The sequence below is a fragment of the Callithrix jacchus genome, chromosome 17 (genome assembly GCF_049354715.1).
Source record: "Callithrix jacchus isolate 240 chromosome 17, calJac240_pri, whole genome shotgun sequence".
Taxonomy (NCBI): Eukaryota; Metazoa; Chordata; class Mammalia; order Primates; family Cebidae; genus Callithrix; species Callithrix jacchus.
Window position 1 is genome coordinate 48,328,459 of NC_133518.1, and position 8,483 is coordinate 48,336,941.

Below are 8,483 nucleotides of genomic sequence, written 5' to 3' on the forward strand. Positions count from 1 at the left end.
AGGGAACAGTAGCTAATGTTACTCACACATGTATCAGCCCAAGGTTACATCAGAAAGGACCCTCCATCAATCTCCTGGCCAGTCACCTCTGTGGTTTTGTCTCCATTCCCCCATCAATCACCACTTCTATGGCCATACCCTTGGCTCAATCACTTCGATAATTACACTATTCCCCCAGCATTCTGTGTCACTTTTCAACATCCTAGTTCCTCACCTCTACTCAATACATTCCTTTGAACACCTGATTCCTTGTGATTCTCCCGTCCCACTGAAACCTCCAATCCATTATTTCACTGAGGAAAACAAGCAACCAAAGAAGTTCCACAAGTTCCTACCACCACATCCACCTACCTTCCGGCATTTGTGCTTAGAGATTCTGCCTTTCCTCATGCTACGATGGGCAAACTGTCTGTGCTTCTATCCAAGACTCTGCTTTGCATCCAGCCCCTCTCTCCCACTCTAGAAACTTGCTCTTGCAACTGTCCTTCTCTTCTGCCTCATTAATTTCTCCCACTTCACTGGATCATTTCCATTGCATTGACTATACTAACATTTCTCGTATTTAAAAGATTCCTCCTAGACTCCTAACCTCCTTCACCTACTACTCTTCCATCTTCTCCCCTTTATAATGCCCTTCACTGGTGTTTTCTCATCCCCCTCAATTCTAAATGCTGGAGTGCTGTAACAGGGTTTAGACCTCAGAATTCTACTCTGTCTACACTTACTCCGAGGGGATTATACACAATCCCTGAATTTAAATACTTTCCACATGCTGCCAAATTTATATACTCTGTCTGGACCTCTCCTCTGAATCACAGACTCATATCCAATTGCCTACTATACTTCTCCACCTGCATATATATGAGGCAACTTAAACTTATCATATCCAAAATGAACTGTTGATTTTCAGCCCCCAAATCTGCTCCTCTCATAGTTGTCCCTGGCTCAATAAATAGAACTTTATTCTTCCATTTGCTCCTGCTAAAAATCTTGGTTTTGCCTTGATCCTTCTGTTTCTCTCATGTACATCATCGAGTCTAGCAGAAAGCAAAGGGAGAGAGTCTTAAAAGGCTATTTTGTCCAGGCCAGGGAAAAGTCCTAAGTCATCGAAGAATGCTACCCTCTAGTGACCAGAACTATACATAACCTACAGGTATTAACTTTTCTTTCAACAAAAATATTTTAAATAGATTTGGAGCATTTACCGTGTTCCCGATAGCGTTCTAGGTGCTGGGGATATAATAATGAAAAAATCACAACCAAACCAAACCAAAAAAGTAACATTTTGAGAAGCTTACCTTCTATTGGGAGGAGACAGAAAAGCTGTCAGATGGTTAAAGAAAAATACATCAGAAAATGACAGAAAGTGTTAAAAGGCTGTTTTTTTAGATAGGGTGGTTATGGAAGCTTCTAAGTTGACATTTAAGCATAGATATTTAAGCATTAAGCAGACGGAGCCATGCAGAGATCTGGGAATAAATTATTTAAGCGGGAGGGATATGTGCAGAGATTTTGAGGCAGAAGCATGCTTGGGGCGTGTCCCAGGAGTAGGATGAATCTCTGTAACCAGAGTGCAATGAGTGAGGTGCATAAGTGGTGGGAAATGAAATCAGGGAGGGAGCTGGGGTGAGATTCATAGGCCTTGCAGTCAAAAAATGGAATTTGGATTTTTTTTTTTTTTCTGACAGGAAGGCAGCCAGTGGAGGGTTTTGAGCAGAGGTGCATCATGATCTGACTTACATTTTAGAGGAATCAGGCTGACTGCTGGCTGAAGAATGGTCAGTAGGTGGAAACAGAGAGACCAGTTAGGGGCCTGTTCCATTTCTCTAGGTATGAGAAGATGGTGCCTGAATTAGACGGTTACCATGCAGGTGGGGTGAAGTAAAGGACTGAGATTTCTTTTGAAGGTTGACCTGACAGAGTTTGCTGAGTACATGGTAGTTGCTCAATTCATATTTGTTGAGTGAGTAGATACAGAGAGAGCAATATTCTGCGGTGAGACAGGACTTTTTGGGCCTGGATGGAATACCTTGCCATCTACTCCCCTTTGTTTATTTTGTGTTCACCTGAAGCCGTCTGATGACAATACTTTGTCCCAGGTACCCTAACTCTGGGGAGGGGTGGCTCAAGATTAAATAAGAGTGCATTGCCACTGGAAAATATCTCCAATTCTAATCTAGTAAATTGGGTTTCGGAGTGATTTTTAATTTCCTTATCCAGTTTTGCTCAGTTTGACCATGTCTCTGATAAAGTTGAGATCCAAACCTAAAAATTAGATCCCGAACTGTGGAACATGGTGGTCCCACATGGTTCTTTCATGCTGTTGAGCCCATTCTGAGTCATCAATTGGGCTCCTTTTTGGGAAGTTTCTTCGATTTTTAGCAATACGTTATTACTCTTCAAATTTGGAATGTAAAACTTCTAATGATTTCTTAGGAACCCAGTATTTATTGTCATAAGATTTATAAAGTTTTTCTTTACTTCCAAGTTCCTTTCTCTAATTCCAAGAACAGCAATAAAGCCTGCCAGGGCCAGGACTAGGTGAGGCATGTGAGCTGCACAGGGTGCAGCATTTAAGGAAGCACCTGAGAGTGAGTGCCTCCTTAAATGTTGTGCTCCAGGCATTTGCTCACCTCACCCCAGTCCTGGTCCTGATGCCTACAGAGAAGCATTTTGGTTTATTAACCAGGCAGCTGTAGCATGAAGAGCAGGACCAGTTCCCTACTGTTTGGCCATGACTGTGCAACAGAGAGCTGCTCTCAGAGAAAGCAAATGGCATGGAGAAGAGCCATGATCTGGAAAGCTCTGCCAATTTAGAAATTAAAACCAGTGGGAAAATGGGGATGAACATTGAGTCATTATGCTTCATAATTGATTCAACAAGCCACTGGCATTCCATTTGTTGAAGCCTACCTGGATCTACTAATCCTAGTTACAGCATTTCTATCTTGTTTGTAATTCCTCAGATACAGCATGAAAAAAAATGTTCATTTTCTACTATCCTCTTCTATGTCTTCTTTATATATATTACAAAAATTACCAGAACAAATAATGGCTGCAGTATAAATGCTTTGGACAATCAGGTAAGGTTTTTAAGGTTGGGTCAGTAATTTCCATCTTCAAAATGAGCCCCAAATTGACTGAGTGATTCTAAATTAGCTGTTTAGTGTTTTACTCCAAACCATTGATAATGCCACTATTAATTTCAATTATTTAGAGGCAGCATTAATACATGTGAAACAAGAACAGCAATGACAGAAATAAATAAATTACTTGCTGTAGGAGAGAATGACATTTTGACTGGCACAGAGATTTTTTTTTTCCTTCATACACTTTGTGCTTTGACATTTCACTTGGCACAAACATTTCACAAATTCTTGACCTAATCTATGTACTGTTGTTTAGCAATTGCTGACATGACATATTTTAACCTCAAGCTCACTGGATTCCAAATGTTACCTTTTTCTCTCAATCAGGGTTGGATGACCTCCAAAAAACAGTCCAAGAAAAGACTATGTTTATAGGAGGTTAAGTGTATTTGCCCAGAATGGAGAAGTAGCAGTTTGAAGTAGGGTTTCGGGTGGGGTGGGAGCAAGAGGTGCTATCATTTAGGGCAATTATTGGGTGGAAAGAGGGCAGAAGACAGATCCCCAGGGAACCTTGACATCTTGAGAGCCACAAACATAAAATCTCTAGGAATAAACCTAACAGGAAATAAGTTAGGCACATATGACAAAAATCAGAAAACTCAGGGATAGAAGAGAATTAAATAATGGAGAAATTACACTATCTTCCTAAAAGGGAAGCATGTATTATATAAACATGTCATTTCTTCTCAAATTACAGATAAAACTTGATTGTTTCTAGGCCTCACTGCCTTTGGGTACGGAAGAGGTCACGTTCATCTGAATACCTAGATTTTGCTGTTCATTAGCTTCTATTGACATCTGCTCCCTCCCAGGTCTTTTTTTTTTTTTTTTTTTAGAAACTTGAGGTTTATTTTCCATGAATCTTATATGTTGTTTAAGAGCCCACACAAGAACAGCTTAAGACCATTCAGTGGTTGCTCCTACCCATTCAGTGGCCTGAGCAGTGGGAGCTGCAGACCAGTCTTCCATGGCAGGCTGGGTGCTCCAGTCTTCAGTAGGGAACTGCTGGATAGGGACGGAGGGCACCTGCACGCCTTCAGACCAGTTGGCAACCTCAGGCTGAGTAGCAGTGAACTCAGGAGCTGGAAGAGTCCATTTGCCCTGAAATTCCTCCTTGGTCACAGCCTTTTCAGCAACAGTCTGCTCTTCTTTTTCAATCTCTTCAGGATCTCTGTAGAAGTAGAGATCAGGCATGACCTCCCACGGGTGTTCACAGGAAATGGTGCCACGCATGCACAAAACTTCTGGAGCCAGCATCCACCACATCAAACCCACTGAGTGAGCTCCCTTCCTTGTTGTTGCATGGGATGGCAATGTCCATATAGTGCAGAGGAGAATCTGTGTTACACAGAGCAATGGTAGGTAGGTTAACATAAGACGCCTCCATCAGAGGCTGTTGGTCAGCCCTTGGGTCAGTAACCACAAGCGGCCATGGCTCCCGTAAGGCTGCCTGGATCTGGTTGGTGAAGGTTCCAGGAGTAAAGCGGCCAGCAATTGGAGTGGTTCCAGTGGCAGCAGCAAACTTCAGCATGGCCCTCTGGCCAGTATTCCTGGAGGATATAACACTGACATCAGCAGGGTTTTCAATGGCAACAATGGCACGAGCTGCCAGGAGAAGCTTCTCCCAGGTCCTCTTCAGATTTATGATGTAGATGCCATCACTTTTCCTTTTATAGATATACTGTTCCATCTGGAAGTCAAGGCTGGTGTCACCTAAATGGATTCCTGCTGCCAGGAACTTAAGGACATCCTCCTCCTTCATTTGCAGGACCTCAAAGTCTCCGGACATTGTGAAAGTTTCCCTTTAAGTTGCGGTGGGAATCCAGAACAACGCCATATGGAGTCCTAGGCAGGTAGCGCGGAAAGCCCTCCCAGGTCTTTACTCAAGAATCAGCTGACTTACGTTGCCCTCCTCCGCTCTCCTTTTTAAGGGCTATATCAATTAGAGATGCTTTTAGTTGCAAGTAATAAACAACTCCACCAGAAGTGGTTTGAATGATAAAGACATTTAATTGTCTCTTATACTTAGTCCAGAGGTCGGCAGTTCCAGGTATGATACATTGGCTCACTCAACAAAATCATCAAGGACCTAGGCTCTTTCTATGTTTCCATTCTACTAACCTGGAAAAATGGCTTTTTGTCCTTAGCCTTGTAGATGCAAGTTGGAAGAACTGCAGCTCCAATCATAATGTCTACATATTACCATGTTCAAAGCAGGAAAAGGAGCAGGGAGAAACAGGTTTTCTCACAAGGATGTGTCTTTTTATTAGGCAAAACAGTATTTTTCTAGAACCTCTGCAAGCCCCAGTAGACTTCCCCTCCACCTCATTGGCCAAAGCTGGGCCATGTTGCTCATCTCTAGACCGATCACTGGTGAAAGAGAGCTGCAACTGCCACGAATGACCAAACATGATTCAACCATGGGTGCTGCAACTGTTGCTACCAGAACAAAACTGTGGTTCTGTTAGCTCTGAAGAATGGGATGGGGAGGTTGGATAGGCAACCTATAGTATTCCCCCAAAGATGCAACACCCATAGGCATTTGAGAGAGGCCTCCATAAGACCACTGCTCTGATGGCGGCTCCAGACTTTTTTGATTTGCGAGGGACAGACACTATCCCTAGTAGTCGTTCCAAGTCCTTGGAGTGTCAAAGCTGCTTAGCTGCCTGCAGTAAAGACAGACAAAAAGTGACAGCAACACTCCTTGTGACCCGTCTTGCAAAGGTGCTCATCATGGAAGTAGCTCCTGCCTCTGGTCCCCTCTTATATGGACTTTGTGGGAGACCCTGCAGGTGGGCTCACTCAGCCTCAATCTTTGTCTCCCTTCTCCCACCTCCCTTCTGCAGTCTAGAAGTTAAACGTCATCTGGCAGCCTTTTCAGGGAAGGGCAGTCATGTGTGTAACTGTTTTGGGCAATGCTAGATAAGCAGAAGTTTGCTAGGTGTTTCTGGAAAAACTTTTGCTTTTTCTGATAAAGGCCTTAATGCCAGCATGGATCACCTTGCCCCTTAAATTTAATATGATTCTAGTCAAAGTTGCTAACAGGATTTTAAAGGGGACGACAGCAAAATTATTCTAAAGTTTATGTGGAAGAATAGACAAGTGAGAATAGCTAGAATATAAGCTTCATCAGGGCAGGGATTATATAAAAGTAATTTCCAATGCTTTTAAGCTTTGAAAAGACTTCCTCATCCTGAAATCCATTACATATTTACCTTGTTTTTTTTTTCTGGTTTCTTTTTTTATTGTAAAAGATCCAAATGTCAAAAGTCACCATATGCAACCTTAAGAGACAAGCAACAAACAGAAAAGTCTCCCTGTTTCAGCAAGGTGACAGAGGAGCAAGATGTCAGGGGGTAGGGGTGAGAGCCAGTGTGGCTGAAGCATGGAGTCTCCTTTATACAGTCTGTTGATATATTATTATCCCCACATATTATTATTATCCTCATTTTGTCAATGAGGAAATTAAGAAGTGAGATAATTTGCTCAAGATTCAGATAACCAGAGATCAAAATCCAGGTGTTTTTGATAATAAGCCAAAGTCTGTACTCTGTCCACTATACTCCACTGCCAACCAAACTCTGAGAAAGTTTAACTTTCCAACTGAATTAGAAACTATCAGGGGAGAGGGACAGAAGAGGGTGATTTAAGAGATGTCATGGGAGGTGCGAGGGATATAAATTAAGGGGGAAAGATGGAAGTGAAAGTTATCTGTAATACATAGTCTACTACTGGGTCTAGGATCACTGGGAGTGAGCAGACAGGAGGGATGGACCTCCAATTAATGTTGCCTGTGTCCTGGACTGAATTCGTGCTCACACATTACCAAGGCAGTGTGTAGTGGAAAGTGCACAGACCTCTTCTATCCACAGATCTTTCGTGATCCCCTTTCATCACTTACCAGCCACATGTCAAAATGAGGATAAAACAGAATCCGTAAGTAATCCCACCACGGACACCATCAGATTGCAATGTTCAGTTCTCTTAAGGTGCCCTGGCTGGCGCTTTTCCTCCAGGTGTTCTGATTGCTGCCAGATTGCATTCCCAGTAACCAATGGCACAGTCCCAGAGCTACGTGTAAGCAGAATTTTATTTTGTTTGCAAGTATCCACCCAAACTCCATGAATTAAATACTCCATGATGTTTTCCCTGGTTGACATAGTATAAAAATTGCACGATTGAACCCACAGCTGTCCAGAGAATTTTTTTTAACAGATGCATTATATTTAAAGAGGAATGGCCATTCTGAATTGACAAAGGTAAAACATAATTAAATAAAAATGATTTTACTTGCCGTGGATAATTTCTATTGGTACTATTCATTATGGCTGAACAATGGAATCTATGATGGAATAGTTCCATTTAAAACTAATGTTGCTCAATTTATGATCAGCTTTTCAAAATCTTAACTTCACTTTTTACTCAACACAATTATAGCCATAAATAATTCAAATTGATTAAACTTGATGAACAATTCAATTTATGAAAGGTTACAAAGTACTGTAAATTTAGCAAATTTCCATTTATAAATACAGATCAGATAGCACATGGAAATAGACTTACAATTTTTGCAGAGAAAATGTTAATACAAGTAATATAATAAAACACCACTTTATCAAAGTGATCAACAGACAGAACTAAAGATTATCACAGTCTTTTTTATAAGGAAAAATAACTGACAGGAGAATTTATGTTATTTATCCTCTTTTAAAAAGAACAAGAACACTCAATTAATACAGCCATATTCATTTCTTAGCTTAGTTTAGTTACTTATTATTTTACAATTGCTCTGAGCTATTGCTTTGATGTCTGTAAAAGCTATAATTTTGCTGCAAACCTTGAAATTAATTTAGAAACAATTTGATGTCCCATTTTTTTTTTTAGTAAACAAAGAAACAGGTAAAACTAATCACAATGCACTGGTGTGAACATTTTAAAAGGTATGTGTAGGTGGAAAAAACATGTTCTTGCTTCAGATAGTTCTTAAATATTTATAATACCATGTTTATATATGAAACCTACACACATATGAAGGCAGTTAAAAATACAGTAGATGCTTAGGAAGTAAATGATTAACATACTTTGCCAAATGCAGGTAAGTGCACACCACCATGTCATAGACACACTATCTAAAAATTATAGAATTTAAATATTAAACAAGTTTATTTAAATGATATGTGGCATATTTGCTGGAGGAAATAGCGCACAAAGTTCCACAGACAAATGTCACCTCACATCTGTTTCGTTTGTTGCACAGCGTGGTGATTTCAACTACCTTTTCCAGATTCTCTTCAATTTCTGCACCTGCGAACTTAAACACAAATATTATTAGAA

The 8,483-nt window shown here is 40.8% G+C and overlaps 1 pseudogene; it reads right to left on the bottom strand.

Moving 5' to 3' along the window:
• Positions 1-4,027: 4,027 nt before the first annotated feature.
• On the bottom strand, positions 4,028-4,953 carry LOC100398906 (small ribosomal subunit protein uS2 pseudogene; annotated as a pseudogene).
• Positions 4,954-8,483: the final 3,530 nt, after the last annotated feature.